The sequence below is a fragment of the Dipodomys merriami genome, unplaced genomic scaffold, assembly GCF_024711535.1.
Source record: "Dipodomys merriami isolate MVZ:Mamm:240054 unplaced genomic scaffold, mDipMer1.0.p SCAF_39, whole genome shotgun sequence".
Lineage (NCBI taxonomy): Eukaryota > Metazoa > Chordata > Mammalia > Rodentia > Heteromyidae > Dipodomys > Dipodomys merriami.
The window spans coordinates 9,583,551-9,604,618 of record NW_027205492.1 but is presented as its reverse complement, the minus strand read 5'-3'; the positions used below and the strand labels follow the sequence as shown (position 1 = coordinate 9,604,618).

Here is a 21,068-nt window from a genome sequence, read left to right as displayed (position 1 = left end):
TTGTGCCCACCCGGCTAGCATTCTAACACTGAGCAAAACCCTGGTCTAGAAAAGCTTTTCTTTACTCTTCTGTCCAAAGGGGTTTCTTTGTCTCTCTCAGGTATTTGTTGAATGCTTTTTCATTTGTAATAACTTTTTCTTTTCTTTGTGCATGTAAAAAGTCCCCATAGAGAAGAAATTGGAATGGCTGATTGCTGTGTTCTTAGTAGGTATACTGTAGGCAAGTAATATGTAAGTATTAAGTGAGAGTAAATACGTGTTTACAACCTCCATAGAAAAATCTGGGTGAAAGCTCATGAAATGAGTAAACTACAACTTCCAGCCCATCCAACCCCTTCCAGCCCCATTCTCCACTCTAGTCATCACCTGCTGAAGAGGTCAGAAGAATCTGAGTAGCCACATGTAAAGGAAAGTAGGAAGTAAGCATATTTATAAAAGGGAAGGTGATTTTTAAAAAATCAATATCTGAGAAAAAAAGAGCTTGCTTGAATATGAAACTCTATACTCTTCAGCTGTGAGTCTATCTCCACTCCTGGTTGTGAGCCTGTCTCTGCTCCTGTCTTTTTCAAATTAATGACATCCTTCTAGAATTTTCCTTTCTGAAACCTGTATGAGGCCAAAGAGAAAAAACAAGACACATGCAATGGAAAGGTGCTTGCTCACGGCAATTTGAATCAGGACACAGAATACAGCTGAGTGGTATTCTGAGAATAGAGCTCATTTTGCATTGGAAGGGCTTGGGCATGTATTTCATTCATATTTTTTTCAAGTATCAAGAAAATCCTCCTAAAGGAAAGGATTTGAAGACAGATATCTTCAAAGCAGTAATATTTGCTTGAGGGACAAACCAGCAAGCCAGCAAGAGAAGACAGTATGTTCTTTTACATGATCCTGAAGTAGTCATGGAACCTCTAGCTGGTATTTGTTTAGCTTATGTTCTCTACCCCTTAGTTCTTTAATTCTATGTCTTTACTGGTCAAAGTTCTTATCATGGCCACAGACAGAACTGATTGTTTACCTTCTTCTACTACCTTCATGCTAACACCATAGTGAGACTTTCTCAACTTGCCCTGACCTTGGGTCTATTGGTGCCCAGGATAGTTCGCATGTCTCCAGCTAGCCTCTGCTCTTCTCAGATACACAACCAGCATCCCAATTCTCCCAAGACTGTCCTGGATTTAGCACGGAGAAGTTTGCATGCTGAGAAGTGTCTCCATCCTGGGACAAGAAGACAGCTGGCTTGTACAGGTTTGTACAACATCTTTATATCAGATTTGTACAGCATCTTTATATCAAGAGCTGTTGGTGCCCTTCAATTAGCCAAACCTTGGATACTGGTCTAAAGTGATTTCTAATACCTTTGTCCATCTTGACTGCTGTGTGTCATATGTTTATATCTGAAAAATCTTAAAACTTGGCAATTTTACACATAGAAATGTGACCTAGGGGGCCAGTATTAGGTGTAGGAAAAGAATTGGTACCCACAACGATGCTTAGTTCTGTCCTGATTATTAGGATAGGAGTTGGAAACAACCTAAACATAAAACCAGAAGTCAGTGGTAAAATGAGTCCATCCATGGAATATTGTGTGTGTGTGTGTGTGTGTGTGTGTGTGATTTAAAATGAGTCTAGATAGACTGGCTGGGGATGTAGCTGGAAGTGGTATGAGTCCTGGCTTAACAGGTATGTGGCCCTGGATTCAATCTTCAGTACTGGAAAAAATGAATAAAAATTGGAAGGGCATTGGTGGCTCACACCTGTAATCCTAGATATTCGGGAGGCTGGCTTGAAGACAGTCCAGCCAAAAAAGTTAACAACAACAACAAAAAAGCAAGACTTCGTCAACCCATAGCAGTCTGCAGTGGTGTGGCTAAGCAATGTAGGAGGCTGAGACTGGGAATTTCAGTTCTAGCCAAGTCTTAGGCAGAAGTTCACATTTTATGTAATCTTTTTATGTGATACTTTTGTTGACAGAATCATCACTTGTAAACAGTAAGCTAACATGCTCTAGGTAAATGGCATTAAAATCCAACTTGCAAAAATATTCTTTCTTTTTTTCCAGCTCTCATAATTCTTCAAGTTACACTATTGTTTTATTGCACTGAACTCTTTTTTTTTTTTTTCTTGAGACAAGATTTGGCTGAACTTGACCTGGTGATCTCTCTGCCTCAGTCTCCCAAATACAGGGATTACAGCTATCTGCCACCACACCTGGCCTTGCCAAACTTTTGAAGTTTACAATTTGTTTGGAGTTCAAGGAAATGTCACACATCATCTCCACATTTTAAAATATTCTGGATAAAAACATTGTTGACAAAATTATTTTTTTTAAATTTAAAAATTCTGAGTAGTGGCAGATCACAAGTTGACAAAAATTATTCTTGTCCAATTTGTGGATCAAATGCAAATAGCTCCTTTTTTTGCATTTTTCTAATGGGTGACAATTGAAATGTTACATTTTCATTTTAGACTGACAAAGGAAAACACCTAGCAATATTCTGAGGCCAAACATTATGGCTAGATCATCTAAGAAAGTCATTTCATAACAATTTATTCTTTGTGCACTGGCTTATTAGAACTGCCCATTAGGTTTCTGGTCCTTTGCAGTAATAACAATATTAATGGATACGTGATTGAAAATGTACTTTAAAACTAAAAATCTGGTGTATATGTGTGTATGTGTGCATGCTTGTGCACTGTGTGTGTAAGCACATGTGCACACATGTGTGATACTGAGGTTTGAACTCAGGACCTCTCATGTGAGCTAGGCCCCCAACCCTTTTTGCCTTATTTACTTTTTAGATAGCATCATTCATTGTTCACCTAGATTAGTCTGGACTACATTTTCCTACTTATACCTCCACATAGCTAAGATTACAAGCATATATCAACACGCCTGGTTCTCGTTAGTTGAGATGGTATCTTGCCAACTTTTCACCCAGTCTGACCTTGAACAGCCATCTTCTGAGTTTCCACCTCCTGCGTAGCTGGGATTATAGGCATAAGCCATTGTGACTGCTCACAGACTTTATTTTTTTAAACAGTAATAATTATTTCTGAAAAGAGCATGGGAGCTCCTATCAGATGCTGCCTGGGGGTTGCCCCACAATTGGTGGAAAGACACATGTTTTGTCTAAGGAGTCATGCCCGAAGAACATTAGTGTGGCTTGGCATTATTTTTATTGCCTAATGTATGTCTTGAACTAATCTAACGCTCGGGAGGAATCTTTGAGGTGGGCTGATTATAAGTGACTTCCACGTGAAGAAACAGAGGCGTAGATTCTATGTTTGTGGAGAAACAAGCAGGCAAAACCAAGGAGTTTGACCCATGGACTGTGCCCCTCTTTGAGTCTGCTGACAGACAGGACATCTGGACACACTTTCCAGAGGCTTTGCCCAGAGACTCAGCCTTTGAACAAGGCCAGATGACATTTAGATAAAAGACAGAGAAGCAGGGCAGGCCATTCTGCTGAGCTATCCACTTAGGATCTGTGGTGAAGTGCAATTGTCATGATTATAATCTCCTTAGCTTCCTATCTTTGCAGGGTCTAGAAAGGCAGTTACTGAAGAAACTCCACAGAAATCTCAGCCTTCCCAGCAACCATGTTGGAAGAAATGTTTGATCCCAGGGATGAGGAGGCAGGGAAACATCTTTACTGTGAATGACCCAAGGAAGTCTGCTTCAGAGAGAAACAGAGGGAAAAGAAGTGTGGTAGATGTTTACTCTGCAGTGAGTGAAAGCAAGGAGATTTTCACCAAAACTCTTTCAGAATCTTCCCCTGATGTGATTCAACTATTTTCCACAAACTGGTGAACCAGCCTACCCTCCCTGCTCCCAAATATCCAACTTAATATGTTTCTCTGTGTGTGTGTGTGTGTGTGTGTGTGTGTGTGTGTGTGTGTGTGTGTGTGTGTGTGTGTTGTCGTCACTGGGGCTTGAACTCAGGGCCTGGTGCTTGAGTTTTCCCACTCACAGTTGTCTCTCTACCACTTGAGCCATGCTTTCAATCTGGCTTTTCGCTGGTTAATTGGAGATCAGAGTCTCAGGAATTTGCCTGCCCCAGCTGGTTTCAAATCAAGTTTCTCAGATCTCAGCTTCCTGAGGAGCTAGGATTATAGGTATAAACCACTGGTGTCTGGCTCATGTTTCTTTGTTTTACTGTTTTGTGGTTTTTTTGGTCAGTCGTGGGGCCTGAACTTTGGGCCTGGGTGCTGTCCCTCAGCTCTTCAGCTCAAGGCTAATGTTCCACCATTTGAGTCACAGAGCCCCTTCTGGCTTTTACTGCTTATTTGGTGCTGAGGAATCGAACCAAGGGCCTCATGCATGCAAGGCAAGCACTCTACCACTGAGCCACCTTCCCAGCCCTGTTTTTAGTCTATGTTCCTTCCTTTTTTTTTTTTTGCCCTAAATGCACATAAACAAGGTTAATATCAATGGTTTTTATTTATTCAGCATTTGACCAGCCCTAATTCATTTTGTATTGCTTTCTTTCTTTCTTTTTTTTTTTTTGTCAGTCCATGGGACTTGAACTGTGGGCCAGGGTGCTGTCCCTCAGCTCTTCAGCTCAAGGCTAGCGCTCTACCACTAGAGCCACAGAGTCACTTCCAGCTTTTTCTACTTATATGGTGCTGAGGAATCGAACCCAGGGCCTCATGCATGCGAGGCAAGCACTCTACCACTGAGCCACCTTCCCAGCCTGTATTTCTTTCTTTATCCAGACTATATCTATTTATTTATCCAGCCTGGATTTGTTAGGCGCCTGCGATGTGCTTGCTGTGTGCCTCCACATCCCCTCTTCTCTTCTTGCCTTTGCAGAGGCCCTGACATTGGCAGGGGAATTCTAGCACTTGGCCTCCTGATGGATGGATGTACCATGTGGTGAGTGTTCACCGCAGGGGGGGTGTCTCTGGTTACTGGGAGTGTGAAACTATGGACATTCACGCACCCCCACCCCACCCTGAGTTTTTGGGTTCATGCCTAGGAGTCACATTGTTGACTTACTTGGTAGACCCACATCTCACTGAGGAGCTGTGAGGCAGAAAAAGCCACCATCTTCTACAACTCCATTTGTACTAAGTGGCTAGACTGGTAAATCTAAAGCCACAGCAAGCAATACCAGGGTAAAGGGACAATGGGGACGGACTGTTTATTGGGAATAGGGTTTCCTTTTAGGAGAGAAGAAAGTCCTGGCTTGGATGCATACATTGTCCATGTACTAAGAGCCACCGAATTGTATACCTTACAGTGCTCAAAATGGTGAATTTTATATTTCATATTTTGTGAATGTTATCCATTTCACATACTTGAAGGAAACCCCAAAGATCTGACAAGGTTCCACTTACAGGTTAGTGAGCAGAGCCATCAGTAAAGAAATCAGTGTTTGGAATATGCTCTGAGAGACGAGAAGTGGATGGGGGAGGGGCAGGGGCAATAGGGTGTGGCTTGGGGGGTGACCTGGCCAAGAATGTGAGGTGGCTAGCAATGCAGATATCCAGGGTGGCAACAGCTTTACCACTTGGTCTTTTGCCTGTGTGTGTGTGTGTGGGGGGCGGCTTTGCCCTGAAGTGACATGAGGTGAAACGTGCAGACAATTTTAGGTGACAGTACTCCAGAAGGGAGTGTGCCGCTGGCTTCTCTGCCTCCACATTTTACCATTCACGGGACGTGCGCACACACACACACACACACACACACACACTCACACACTCACATGCACACACACACACCCCTCTCCCTGGTGGCAGCTTCGCTGGAACGGAGCCCCCTGCCTTCCTTACAGCTGGAAGATGCCGATTGAGATATGAAGCACCAGATGAGGGGCTCTTGCCTCCACTGCTCTGGAGTCTGGGTTTCTGGCTTTGAACCCTGGGCCCGAAGCCTGGAAACCATTTGGGTTCCCTCAGCACCTTGACCATGAGGACGGGGAACCTCCAAGATTGTCGCTGTGTGTGTTAGGCGTGTTCTCCCGTCTAGACCTGGATGTGGACTGAGACGTTGGCAGGAATAGGTCTGAGACCAGGCACGGGGTGGGGTGGACACAGGGACATTCCAAAGACAAGGTCAAGATTTGCCTCTCCTTCAGCCTTCCTCAAAGCGCCAGGCAATTCACATGCAGTGACACTCTAAAAGCACCGTTTCTCCATGCCAGTTGGAGACGGGCATTTTCCTGCCTTTGAAGAGGGCATCCTGGTGGAAGCCAACAGACTCAACCTCGTATCCAAGCGTGAAGGCAATTATGCAGACAGTGAGCTTCGCACACTGGGTCCTACAGTTCTGTTCCATGCTCCCTTCCAATAATCCTAGGGAAGTTTTCCACGTAGAGCTTTCCAGCCACGAGAAGATGTTTACCACCCCCGGATGTCACATTTCTCAAATTCCATCAGTGGGTCAGACAAGCCGTCTCTGGGAAGAAGACATTCCAGCCCACAAGTTCAGAGCGCTCTGGCTTCAAGGGCCATTCCCTTCCTATTTTCTGTCTTGCACCCTGAGCCTTTGTTGTCTCTGCAATGCTGATAAATCAATCCATCAAAAAATTTCCTCAGTGAAACTCAATCAAGAAAGGTCATGTCAGCGGGAGAGGAACAGATTAAATTAGCATCAAATTAGACATGGAAAGTGAGTTCTGTCAAAATCATCGCAGCGCTCAGCACAATTAGAATATGTTAATTATGCATTTCATTAAGGTGGCTGTGAGATGAAATGTCACTGGGGTAGGCATCCGAAAAAGGGAAGATTGCCAGGCACAACTTTCTCTAGACAATGTGTGACACCTTCATTAACATCAAGAATCACAAGTCTGCCTTGACTTTTTCTGTAAGGGATTAAACCATTAACTGTTTGCTGGCTCCTCTCGTTTGTGTAAGGGCGGGGGGGGGGCTGGCCCTGTCCTCAGCCAGGGAGACCCCCTCTCCTGAGTGACTGGCTTGTTCTTGGCACCATGGCCCCAGGGGTTGCTGGGAAAGCCTGGTGGGCAATGGGGAGGTAGCGACTTTTAATGAACTCCGTGGAGCAGCAAGGGGGGCACGCCACCACCTTAGGGTGGCAGGGTGCAGGGAAGTGGGAGAGGAGAGAAATGAGGGGTGAGGATTACAGGAGGAGAGGAGGAGGGGCAGGGAGGCGGCTCTGGGTCTCATTCTTGGGATGAAAGATCTAATCAATGTAATGGGAGGGGTGGTGTGGGAGGAGAGATCAGATTTACAAATGCATCCCAGGCAAACTCTAATTTGGTGAATTATTTTGTAGCTCACTTTCTGAGTCATGGTAACCAAGAGGATTTTTTCCCCCTTTCCTGGAGTGAAGGAGTTCCTCACGAGGTATTTTCATAAAATATTCGTTAGAAGCCTGTCTTGAAGGAGCTTCCATTTGCATAGCTCCTTCCTCTACGGCTTGCCCACCTTCCTTCCTCCCTCCCTCCTTCCATCCTCCCTCTCTCTCCCTTCCTCACCCACTCTCTCTTCCTTCCTTCCTTCCTTCCTTCCTTCCTTCCTTCCTTCCTTCCTTTCTTTCTTTCTTTCTTTCTTTCTTTCTTTCTTTCTTTCTTTCTTTCTTTCTTTCTTTCTTTCTTTCTTTCTTTCTTTCTTTCTTTCTTTCTTCTGCCAGTCCTGGGGCTTGAACTCTCTCTATACATATATAGTATACTATATATACTATATACTATATATGTGTATGTATATATATACTATATGTGTACAAATATATATATACATGTGTACTATGTGTGTTTATATGTATATAGAGTTCACATATATTCACATATATACACATGTGCATACTATATATGTATATATACATATGTACACCCATATATATAATATACATATATATACACACATATAGTTGACATTTGTGTCTTGTCACATAAAAGGTACTCAACAAAATATATTCCCTGTGTACACCAATATGCCAACTGAAGTGTGGTATACACTCGGGAGATTTCAAAGAACCCAGTCTAACGAAGTGAATACTGGGAGGCTGGGTCTCGAGAGGCCTGTGGGACGTCGACGGGAGAGGGAAGGTGGAAGAAGAGGGGAAGAGGGGAGGGTGCAGTTATATGACTCAGTGCCTGTCCTATGAAGCTAGGAAAATCAAGGAGGCAGGTTGGGTGGGAGGGATGGGCAGAATGATGGAAGCGGCGATAGTGGCCGAGACACACGGTGCTCGTCAGCGGGCACCTGGAATGGTCACCTCTTTCTTTGCATGACTACTTAAAGATAACAAAATATGGTAAAAGCAACCCCACACGACTAGATGCTTCTGTTTTGTAGGGACACATTGGTGCAACCTAGCCTGGCGGGACTCATGTTCATGGGTATGTAACACAAACAAACATGGTGGCCCTGCCACCATGTGTCTCACAAACCTCACTAGTGTGTGATTGAACGAATTTACTTCCTATTCTCCTCCCCATGTTCTTTTCTGCTTTTTGTCTTCTCTCACTCTCATATAAAAGTTAACAACCAGATCTTCAATTTTATCCAGAATCACAAGGGAATCACTTTTTTACTCAAATTTGTGGGGGTGGGGGATGGGTGCAGAGGAGAAGATCCCCTGATCTCTACCCCAGTAGCCAAGCAGACAGTGGCTCACCAATGAGCTGGGGGGGGGGAAGGGGAAAGGGGGGGGAGAGGGTACTTGAGGGGAGGCATTTGACTTAAGCCTGTTTGCTTTTCTGTAATGCAACAATGAATGGTTCTCAGTAAATGAAAGAATACACACACAAGGAAGGTGCTGGCCTAATGTACAATAGAGCCTCCCTACACCACCGAGAGGGCGGGGCTTTGATGGCGATGGTGGTAAGAATTACTCACTGCTGCCCCTGCACTATCCCCAGGCCTGGGAGGCAGCCTGCAGACCTGTTCTGAGAGTATCTCATTGATGTAAATATCTCAATTTATGGGGAGAAAAGACAGCGTTGGCTACTACTGCCCATTCTAAATTTTGCATAAGAACAGAGAAACACGCAGGTGCCAAGAGACCCTCTGGCAGAAATGCTTCAGAGCTGTGAGATTCTGGGGTGAAACTTTTTCAGTGCCAGAGGCCCAAATGGAATTGCAAAGAAACTGACAAGGAACATACCATGTAGATTTAGGCTGGAGCCCAGGATAGGCTATTAATGCCTGGCTCTCCTTAGCATCTCATTATCTGAGCATCATTTAATTTTTAGGACCACACAAAGCCCAGCCTGTAGGAAGCGGGGGATAGTGAAAATTAGTCATGAGCTAGCTCTGATTTGATGGAGCAGGGCCTCACCTCGTGGTGGGAGTGTGGAGAAGGGGAGGAGAGAGGGGGCTCTGGGTACAAAGCCTCCTCCCAGCTGGTCTTGCCTGCTACCTTCCCTGTCAATGGCACCATTGATATTAAAATCAAGGGGTTGGCACAAAGCTCCAGGTAGTGCTGGCAGAATGCCAGGCTGGCTCTAATGAGCCTCACCTGGGCTAATTACACTTTTTACAAAGCCTGCCTGGGAGGAGGTTGAAGTTGCCATTTGGTCCTTGAGAATAACTGTGCCTGAGATTCTGAGCACTGAGATGTCTCTCCACCTGCTGGAAGTGGGAGCTGGGAAGGGCCGGGAAGAGACCCAGGGATTCTGGTGGCTTCATGCGTGTGGTCACCCAGCAGGTGCTCTATTTGTGTGGCCGGAAAGGAAGCTGTGCAGTGGGGGGAGGGTCTCTAGATACACTGCTTCCTGTCTTGACTTACCCACCTGCTTGTTCTCAATGCAGATTCTTGGGCCTCACCCAGACCTGTGGGACTTCTGTCTATCTATCTATCTATCTATCTATCTATCTATCTATCTATCTATCTATCTATCTATACATACAAATATATATTATATAGACATACAAATGTATATTATATATACATACAAATGTATATATAAATATATAATTTATGCTATATATTATACATTATATGCTATATATTATATACTATATTTATATATGCTATATATAATTAAAAATATACATGTTGATGTCTTTTAAAATTATTTGTATGCAGTTGCATAAAGGAGTTTCATTTAACTGATCAATTGGGGGGTACGATGCATCTTGAGCAATATCAGCCCTTCCATCTTTCTCCCCCATCTCTCCAACCCCACCCATCCCTTCAGGTTACCTAATTCCATTTTTACTCAGGTACCTTGAATCTTATGACTGGATTCACCCACCCTTCCGCTCTCCATTTGTCTCCCTCCCTTCTCCTGTGCTTCCCTCCCTCCTGACAACATATGTTTCAGCTTCCTTGTATTCATTTTTTGAGACTCAAAGTGAGTTATTTGAAGGAATCACACCATTGCAAGCCTCCCTTGTGTATATACCACACTTCAGTCAATTTATTTTTGTATATGTGCATATGGCCCTGTATATCTTTTCCTATATGTCTATAATTTAGATCTAATGTCTACACAAGGAAAGCATGGATCCTTTGTCTCTCTGATCCTGACTTACCTCACCTAGTTTTTCCCAGAGTATATGCACTTTAAACCAGATCCTGTTTGAGGAGTGTGTGTATGTGTGCCTGTGGGCTCTGAGCCTAGTGGAGGTTTACTACAAGGGCAGGGGTGGACAGGGACTGTCTACTCCTCAACTTTGTGCAATGTCCAGCACAAGGCGGGTGTTTCTACAGGTACTGAGCATAAAGGACTACAGAGGCCTGCTTTGGGGTCCCTGCCCTACCATTTGTCAGTTGTATGACTGGGCTAAGGGTTTAATTTCCCTGGTCCTTGCTTTTTCCACTTGCAAAGTTGGTCAGTGTTGCTCATAGTGTGGTGGTGAGGATGAGCTGGTATGATCGCAGGCAAGGACATGGTGAGGATGAGCTGGTGTGATCGTAGGCAAGGACGTGGTGAGGATGAGCTGGTGTGATCGCAGGCAAGGATGTGGTGAGGATGAGCTGGTGTGATTGCAGGCAAGGATGTGGTGAGGATGAGCTGGTGTGATTGCAGGCAAGGATGTGGTGAGGATGAGCTGGTGTGATTGCAGGCAAGGATGTGGTGAGGATGAGCTGGTTTGATCGCAGGCAAGGATGTGGTAAGGATGAGCTGGTGTGATCACAGGCAAGGATGTGGTGAGGATGAGCTGGTGTGGTTGGCAAGGATGTGGTGAGGATGAGCTGGTGTGATCACAGGCCAGGATGTGGTGAGAATGAACTGGTGTGATCACAGGCCAGGATGTGGTGAGGATGAGCTGGTATGATCACAAGCAAGGATGTGGTGAGGATGAGTTGGTGTTATCGCAGGAAAGATGTGGTGAGGATTAGCTGGTGTGATCACAGGCCAGGATGTGGTGAGAATGAACTGGTGTGATCACAGGCCAGGATGTGGTGAGGATGAGCTGGTATGATCACAAGTAAGGATGTGGTGAGGATGAGTTGGTGTGATCGCAGGAAAGATGTGGTGAGGATTAGCTGGTGTGATCACAGGCAAGGATGTGGTGAGGATGAACTGGTGTGATCACAGGCAAGGATGTGGTGAGGATGAACTGGTGTGATCACAGGCAAGGATGTGGTGAGGATGAGCTGGTGTGATCACAGAAAGGATATGGTGAGGATGAGCTGGTGTGATTGGCAAGGATGGTTTAATAGCATACTTGGAATACAGCAAGCTGAAGAGATGTCCATTACTGCTGTCATTAATGATATTAAGGAATCATTGGCCCTCGGGAAAACTCAGATTCCTGGACAACTTCATTGGCAGTGGTAGAGACTGGTCTCCACAGCACAGAGGGGAACCATCATTTTCTTAAGCTTTGTGTAGGGTTAAAGAGACTGAAGTACTGAGCAACACTGTTGCACATGAAGCTCACCCGATTCCCTGCCTGGCACGGAAGGAGTAGGAGCTCTGGACATGGAGTCAGGGCTGCTTTGTCATCATGTAAGAATAAACAAGAATGGAATCCATGCCACCTGTGGTTCTTTAGTCTCTTGTACCAACTAAATCAATCAATGGGCCCTTGGAAGGTCCTGTGGTTTTGTTTGCTCAACATGGATCACAGCTGATTTTCTTACCAAGCACTTCCTGGAGAGACTGAAAAAAAATACATATAAGGGAAGGGTCCTTCTCTTCTAGCAAAAACTTTCTAGAAGATATTTTGTCACAGTATTCTTTGTGATTGTTACTGTATCTGTCACTTGGCTGGGTTACAATACTCATTCAACAAACGTAATCTAGGTGTAGCCGTGAAAGTGTCTTATCAATACCATTGCGTCCATAATCAGTGAGCGTTAAGGAAAGAGCATTATCCATCCCGACGTAGGTGGGCCTCATCCAATCCCTGGAAGACCTTAAGAACAAAACTGAGCCTTCTCTGAGGAGGAAGCAATCCCACTTGTGAGCCGAAGCACCAGCTCCTACCCGTAAGTGCCCTACAGATTTCAGAGTTGCCTAGCTCCACCCTTCACTCGGGCAAATAAACCTCTCTTCAGACAGAGTTTTAGCTGTAAGTCCAGCTGAGTCTGGTTTTCCGCTGGAAGCCGACTCTTCTTCCTCTGGCAAAGGTGTGAAGCTGCACCGCCATCTTGGCACTTGTGGGAAGGTGGGTGAGACAGGAGAGGCAGGAAGGGCAGGGTATGTGCTAGTTTGGTGGGTGCTGGCTTGCGGTGCCCGTCTACCAGCTCCAACTGTCCCCTCCAATGTCGACCTACCCCTGGACCCTAGTGCACCTCTCTGCCAAGGAGATTCTACAGTGGCCTGCTTTCTCATCAGTGGTATCTTATATTGATTAAATGCAGCAATTATAAACCAAGCATTAACTCGATTTGATCTAGTGTGTGTTTTGGAGCTTCTGACTTGGGTGTTGTCATCCCCCTGGCTCAAGGCTTGGAGATGACAGTCCCGGGGTGTTACTATGAGGTCTCCCCTACAGCGTGGCTACCAAGTGGCAGGGTGGCCACAGGCTCAACCTTCCATCTCCCCGGGGAGGCATGGCTTCCTTGAACACAAGAAGACTCTTCCCCACCCTGGGTGTGAGGGGGTGGGCAAATAGAAGCTCTTCCACATCCTGCCATTGACTCCTCAAAACCCACTTCCTGAGCTCAACCCAGGCTGGAATGGAGGTTTTAACAGATGAGAACATGGCAGAATTAAACACCATACCCATCAGTAACCCGATTAGACTCTCCATGATAATTGTGGATTTTTTTCAGGTGACAGAATGGGTCTTCACAGCTTGCTGGACACCCACAGATCTTTTCTCCTCTGCCTTTGAGACCTGAGCTTTGCCTGACGCCAGATGTCTTACACCAAGACCTGGAGAAGGGGCCTCTGCTCACGGGACGGAGCTCAGGCAGTGGCCAGGCAAACATATTTGAATACACTGAATGTCACCTCTTTCTCTAGAGGGACGGCGACTCTCTGGTCCTTATCAATGAGCTGTCACCTGTCACCCCAGGTGTTTGTCATGGCCAGATGGAGCACAAGAAGGACGTGGGGAGAGGGCAATAAAATATTTTAATGTTTGAAGCTTTGGGGACACAACTGAGTGTTTCCTGGTATAGGAGGGGAATTTAGCTTTTCTGAATACGCTGGACCATGTGGGACTTGGAATCCCTATCATGCCTTAATATTCCCTGTAAGTATTTGCTACTTATACTATTAAAAAATAAAGCAGGCAGGTGGCTCACACCCATCATCCTAGCTCAGGAGGCTGAGATATCAGGATCTCAGGAGGTTGAGATCTGAGAATTGAGATTCTAATCTAGCCTGCACCCACAAATCCAAGACTTTATCTCTAAGTAACTAGAAAAAATTAAAAAAAATGGAGATGTAGCTAAAGTGGTAGAATGCCAGTCATGAGACTGAGTTTAAGCCCTAGTACCAACACACACACACACACACACACACACACACACACACACACACCACACACACACACACACACACACACACACACACACACAAAGAGAAAGCCTTGCTCATTTCGAGTATTTTCTTGGTTTGTTGGTGGAACAAACATGGAGAAGTACCAAGTATACTTTGAAGAGATCGCTGCCTGTCCTCTTTTTCCACTCCTCCATGCACACATCTAGGTCAGAGACAGTGCCGTGTTGGTGACCGAATCCACATCGATGATAATCTGGTTAATGACTCCACTGCGGGCCCAGTGGGCTGTGCCAGTGAATGGAATCAGTCATGTGACTCTGCGATGGTCAGAAGGAGAGAGAAAGCAGAACTTCCCAGAGTTTAGTTCAGTGGTACTTGGGACTGGATCACAGAAGTCCAGATTCTGGGGCTGTGTGTAATCACCCCCTCCAAACATTCTGCTGTATAGGAAGAACGTAGAAGATGAATTCTCTCTTTCTTTCTTTCTTTCTTTTTTTTTTTTTGTAAAGTTAATTTTACAGTTAACAAGGTCCAACGCAGATTCTTCCTGAAGCGTGGAGCCTGGGGGATGAGAACTGAGAACTGAGGCCCGGGGTGCTGGATGCATGCCTGACACCCCGCTCCAGACAAAACAGTCTCGACACACAGTTGCATCTCTGGTTTTTAAAGTTCAACAGGAAAGGAGACAGAAGTTGAAGTTCTTTGGCAAATGCGTCGACATGATGAGAAAACATTCCTGTTTTATATTAAGCTCAAAACTCTTCTGAGGAAACTATTCAGCCCTCAGATTTATGATAGAAACTGATTTCCTAGTAAAACGGTGCTTGCCGGGGTGATGCATTGCTGGGCCCCATCCTAATGCTTCACATTTTATAGAAATCCTCAGCAGTGGAGTTTTTGATCTCACGGATTCGCCAGCAAGGCACACCCAACCACTGGCGAATGTCATATGTCGAAAGAATGTATTAATCCAACCTGCGTTATGGATGGCTGTGTGTGTGTGTGTGTGTGTGTGTGTGTGTGTGTGTGTGTGTGTGTGTGTGTGTGTGTGTGTGTGTGTGTGTGTGTGTGTGTGTGTGTGTGTGTGTGTGTGTGTGTGTGTGTGTTGGTCCCAGGGCTTGACTTCAGGGCCAAGGCATTCTCTTTTAATTTTTTATTTTTGCTACTGCTGGGGCTTGAATTCAGGGTCTCGATTCTGTCTCAGACACGCTACCACTAGTGCCACAGCTCTGCTTCTACATTGCACTTTTAATTTTTTTAAATATATTTTTTGGGTGGTGAAGTGGAGATAAGTTTCATGGACTTTCTTGCCCCAGATGGCTTCAAACCATGATCTTCAGATCTCAGCCTCCTGAATAGCTAGAGTTACAGGTGTGAGCCGCCGGTGCCCGGCTGGCTTATGGCCTTTTAAAGCACAACATTTTCTTAAATTGATATTTCATCTCTAACCTCAAAATGATTTAAGGTGATTCATAAAAGGCACAACTAATAAAGCTAACAAAAAGTAGGAAGCAAATTTCCAAATGATCAAAGTTAGAAGAGTCATAGCGGATCCCCACTTCCTCTGGTGATGAGCGTCCTGGCATCCCAGGGTAAAAGGGAAGCTCCAACATCTAGTCTTTTCTATGATCTAAGGAAAGGTGCAGATTCCTCACCAAAGTAGAAAGGAAGTTTCCTCACCACAGATTCTGTTATGGAGAACAATCGCTGATTCATGGCTTATGAATAATCAAACATTGATCGGCCAACGAATGCACAGGTATTGGAAAAGTTGCCATTTATGTACATCATCACAAGATGCAGAAGTCATCACATCTGTGTGTAATGGGGTACGGAGCCTATGTTCCAAATAGCCCATCACTGCTGAGGCGCATAAACCTCATGGAGTTGAATTAGATATTTATGCAGGGTTTTCATAACGCACTGCATAGATATGCATGCTGGCGTGATAGCTAGTTCTGAGAAGTAGAACTGTATTGGCTCGAATTTCCTTCCTTGGATCCCTACACCGCAGTGGCCTTGGATTTACAGTGAGCACACTGTCTTGTTTCGTCTCTCCTAGACAGGCCTCTGGCACACACACCAGCCTCTTCTTTTCGTTCCCCAGTGATTTCACGTTGTGCTATTTACCAGGCATTTCAGGTCCCTGGAGGGTCTGACCTGCTCTCCAGGTGACAAGGCTGTTGCACCACTGTCAAGCTCTTGCTCTGAAGTGCTGGTCGTGGTCACCGCTCCTCACTGCCTGGGGTGCGTGCTGGCCTAGATCTCCTTGGTCAGCCTGCGTACACTGGTCTTTACTCAAGTCTCCTCTCATACCTGGACATGGTGTTGTTGTTTTGCTCTTTTCAAACTAGCTTCTAAGTTCCTGTGAGGCTGGGCTTTCTCTATCTGCTGCTGATTCTGCAGTCCTGCCACAGAACACACCCATCCCAGCCACGAGGAATATGCAGCCAATAGCCTTTGAGAATTGCATCTCTGGAGCACTACTCTGGATATCACTTGGAGGGTCTTCCTAGAAGTAGCGAGGCTCTTGGTCTGGGACCAGTACGTTTGGTGTTTTCTAGTGGAGAGTGGAGTGAGTGGATATGTATGAATTCTGCATGCACCTCCAGTTCCTGTGAGTGATGTGTTCTGATTGGTGAATTCTATCCTAGTGTGGGGGTGTGGTCAGAAGTGGTCAGACTGCTCGCTGATGTGTCTGGGGGTAATGGTGATGAGAGTCCAGGCGTCCAGCACCTCCATTTTAGCCCTCATCAGCCTGAGCACATCTCTGCTGCGTGGCGGGTGCAAGCAGATTCAGGTGTCAGTGACCTCAATTTCAAATATTTTCCGTGAAATGCTCCACTTCAAATATTCTCTCCTTCTGTCCTCTCCAAGGAACTCGTATACCACAGGAGCTAATTTTCATCTTGGAAAATCTGATCATGATAATTACAGACCTGTAGACTTTGGCCAGTTTTCAAGATGCCTAGAATAAGATCTTCCCAGATCACCAAAATTGTGTGTGCACAAACTTGCTAATGGAAACGCCCGGGTTTCTTCTAACTTCTTTTCTTTTACATTTCCTATAAATATCTGTATCCAACAAGATATTTCATATGTTAGTAATGAAATTTTCTTCTCTGGTGTACCAGGCAGTATGTCTTCACAAATGCAGTTGTGATGTAGTCTAAGAAGATGCATGGTGAGAAAACAAGTCTCACCAAGAGGCGAACATCTGGGATCCAATAAATGTCAAGATTGCAAACCAAACCAACCTCTAGGCCACAGCCAAGAGGGATGGCACTGTATCTCTACCATGTAACTTACTGAGGAGTAACTAGACAAAATTACAAGTAAATCATGAATCCACAAACACAGATTTAGAAGAAGGGTTTTACGGGGATTGAACAAGAGCCTTGCACAAACTAGACAAGTATTCTACCACTGAATCACATCCCCAGCCCTTTTTTGTCTTTTGAGATTGGGTTTCAGCAAATTTCCAGGCTGGCCTTGAACTTGTGATCCTTTTGACTCATCTTCCACTCCTAGAGAAGAGACCCCCCCCCCACCCCAGATTATGGAGGACAAGGGCAGCCCAGGGCCACTGCAGGGAGGTAGACCTGAGTGGACTACATGGTGGTGGCATGCATAGTTGCCAGTCTCTTTCTGATTAGGCTGCAGTGTCAGAACACACAGCTAACAATGCAGACCTCCAGCCCCACTGAGGTCTCAACGTAACTTCTCTCTCAGTTCATCTCCCGAGGGGGTGCTTGGTTCATATTTGCAAAACTTTCTGTGAAGGATCACATGCATAGATGCCAATGTTCTCATATGCAAAGGGATCCAGAGTATAGCTGCTCCAGATTTGGGGTACAAATGATGAAATCAATGAAATTTCCAGGAAGAAGAATAAGCTACGAATAGTGACACAAAATAAGGTGAATTCCTAAGATCACAGTTACTAGAGAAAGAGAGAAGATATCTGTCTTTCTGGAAAGGAAATGGATACCACTATTACCCATTGATGGCTTATCATAGCTTCTCTGCAAATGTTGTTCAACTCAAAGTGGCTGAGTAAAATTTCAAACTAATTAAAGGGTCTTTTTCTTCCTTTTTGCTTGTGTGCGTGTGTGTGTGTGTGTGTGTGTGTGTGTGTGTGAAGAGAGAGATACCGGGGTCTTTGAACTTAGGGTCTTGTACTTTTTAGGTAAATGCACTGTCCCTTGAGCCATGGATCTAGCCCTTTTTGCTTCGGTTATTTTTTTAGATAAGGTCTCAATACTATTTTTATTTTTTGTCTGGGCTAGCCTTGGACTGAGATCTTCCTGCCTATGACTTCTGTATAACTGTTATTTCATGCATGAGCCACCATGCCTGGGTCTCAATGAATCTTTTAAGTTCAGCGAACTTGTGTCTGAAATCTCACGTATGTCATGAGAAAAGTTTCTCATGACTAGAATTCTCCAGCTACTGCTCCTTGTCCACTTTGCTCAGGGATGACACTGCTGTTGCTCAGAGTAAGCATGAAGACTTGCTACAGATACACAGCTGATTACAGGTAGGGCCCTGAGTTCCCACTACTTCAGTCTCTCCAGCAGGGGCATTAAGGCTGGATGGAGGAAAAAGTACAATTGTATGAGTTGCTTGAATAGGACAATGGGTTTTCAATTCCCTTTGTTAAAGTCAGAGACTAAGCTTTGTACTCTTGTGTCTTCAATACCCTAACACTTGCTCCCTGCTTCCTCAGAGACAGAGCAAGACTGAGCTCTGTAGCAAGAGTTTTTCATGCCCAAGTGCCTTGCGACTGCACAAGTGGATCTTTCATTCATGACAAACACAGGGGCCCTGTGCTCTTAGGAGAACATGAAAGCTGAAAGTCCCTGCCACCAAGCAGCCTGCCAACTGACGTCACTCACTCTCTCAGACTCCTCATGGCCCCAGCATGTATCAGAAGTGTTCACTTGATCCATCTTGTAGGAAAGAAGCCAATAAACCAACAAGGGAAGGACAGAGGAACATTTTGCCTCAGAGGATAGACTGCGAAAGCAAGGCTCCTGACCTGTAGTGACTATTGTCCCTTGAATGATGACCCTGCTGCTTTCTGTGAGAAAACCCACATTGCTTACCAGGTCTTGTAATGCGATTCACCCTGACATCCTCCCTGTTAGAGCCCTGCATGTTGCGGGAAGTTTGTATTCTCCTTGCAGGGATGTGACGCAAGGCCTGCATGACAATGCCACAGAGGAACTTGAAAAAACCCCTTTCCCCCCTGCTGCCTGGCATTTGTGCATTTGCAGTCTGAACTTGCTTGTGGGGCAGGAGCAGGGAGGAAGGCACTGTGCAGTATTTTCCATGGGATAACATCTTCATTTTGAGGATTTCACAGCCCGTCCACCACAGCCCACATACGCTGCTTCTGTGGTTGGAAGAGATCAACAGTATTTTTGACTACAGAGCTTTCTATGACTAACACATATTTAAAAGGATAAGGCACAATCAGCGATTTTCTGTGTGAATTGACTATTCTAATCCTTTACTTTTCCCTCCCTCCTTTCCTTCCTTCCTTCCTTCCTTCCTTCCTTCCTTCCTTCCTTCCTTCCTTCCTTCCTTCCTTCCTCCCTCCCTCCCTCTCTCCCTTCCTCCCTCCTCTCTTTCTTTCTTTCTTTCCCTTCTTCTTTTATGCAACAAATAGATGTAAGTCTGCAGCATATTTTGCTTAAGACCAGGGAATTGAGCCTGGCTGGAATCTTTTTATATGGATCTGGGTTACATGAGCTCCTTTTACTCTGGGAAATTAGGCTGCAAAAGCAGACGTGGTGGCATGTGGGAATATTGTTGGATTTCTCTTGGACCATTGCCTTTTGCTAAATATCACCCTGCTTTCTTACACTGTTATTAACTAAATAATGAGCCCCTGTTCTCAGGGGCATTGGCTTCTTGAAAAGGCACTACTCAAAGCCATCAGTAAGCCCAAACATGGAAGCTTAATAGTGGGATTGTAGGCAGCTCATTGAAACAGGGTGATATTTGAAAAAAAAGAAAGGGACCGATTAATTGTGATGACTTTTACCTGAAGCAGTGTCTCCCAAATCTCACATTAGGCAAAGGATCATATGAACTGAAAGAGGAGAGATAAGCCAATCTTTCTGGCAAAAGAGAGAGAGAGATAGTAAATAGTTTGTCCCTTGGGAACCAAATGGCACAACTTCTTACTGAATAGTTTCAGCACACATAAATATGTGTGAACAAATGAGCATGGCCAAAAGTCAACCAGGGCTATTAGAATTTTAATTTTTACATATCATGAAAGAGATGTGTGTGTGTGTGTGTGTGTGTGTGTGTGCGTGCGTGTGTGTGTGTGTGTGTGTGTGTGTGTGTGTGTGTGTGTGTGTGTGTGTTGGTCATGGGGCTTGAACTCAGGGCCTTGGCACTGTCCCTGAGCATTTTTGCTCAAGGCTAGCACTCTACCACTTTGAGCAACAGCTCTACTGGTTTTTGCGTGGTTAATTGGAGATAAGAGTCTCATGTGGACTTTTCTGCTCAGGCTGGCTATGAATCGCAGTTCTCAGATCTCAGCTTCCTGAGTAGCTAGGATTACAGGAGTGAGTGGAAACCGGCTCCTGGTGTGTGTGTATGTGTTTTGGGCAGCAGAGATTGAACTCAGTGCATTTGCTACGTAGATGCTCTATCACTTGAGCCAAATATTCTTTTTGTTGGATTTATTTAATTTTATTTTAAAACACTTCAAAATGAGAAGGTGTTCTGAAGTAATGGATCCTTTAAAAAGTGAAGGCTAGCTGGCTGTGCTGCAGGTTGCTGTGACCCCAGCAAGAGATAAGTTTTGCTTGGAGTCGAGCAGAACGTGGCCAGCTCCTGGTAACTGGTCTTGGCAAGATGTGTAACCTGTAGAAATCTTTTCCCCATAATAAGGTAGGACTCTTAGACCTACTGCAAGGTTGTTTTGAGGGTTAATGGAAAAGATTCTCATAGAGTGTCTGGTACTTTGTTGCCTGCCATATAGAACTCAATACTTTTTTTTTTTTATTAGTTATGGGGCTTGAACTCGGGGCCTGGGCACTGTCCCTGAGCTATTTTGCTCAAAGCTAGCATGATACCACTTGAGCCACAGCACCACTTCTGGTTTTCTGGTGGTTTATTGGAGATAAGAGTCTCATGGACTTTCCTGCCTGGGCTGGTTTTGAACTGCGATCCTCAGATCTCAGCCTCCTGAGTAGCTAGGATTATAGGTGTGAGCCACCAGTGCTC

The 21,068-nt window shown here is 45.0% G+C and overlaps 1 protein-coding gene across 2 annotated transcripts in view; it reads right to left on the bottom strand.

The window, feature by feature from the left end:
- Window positions 1-21,068, bottom strand: part of Tshz2 (teashirt zinc finger homeobox 2) — a 391,461-nt gene that overhangs the window by 86,650 nt on the left and 283,743 nt on the right. The window lies entirely within an intron of this gene.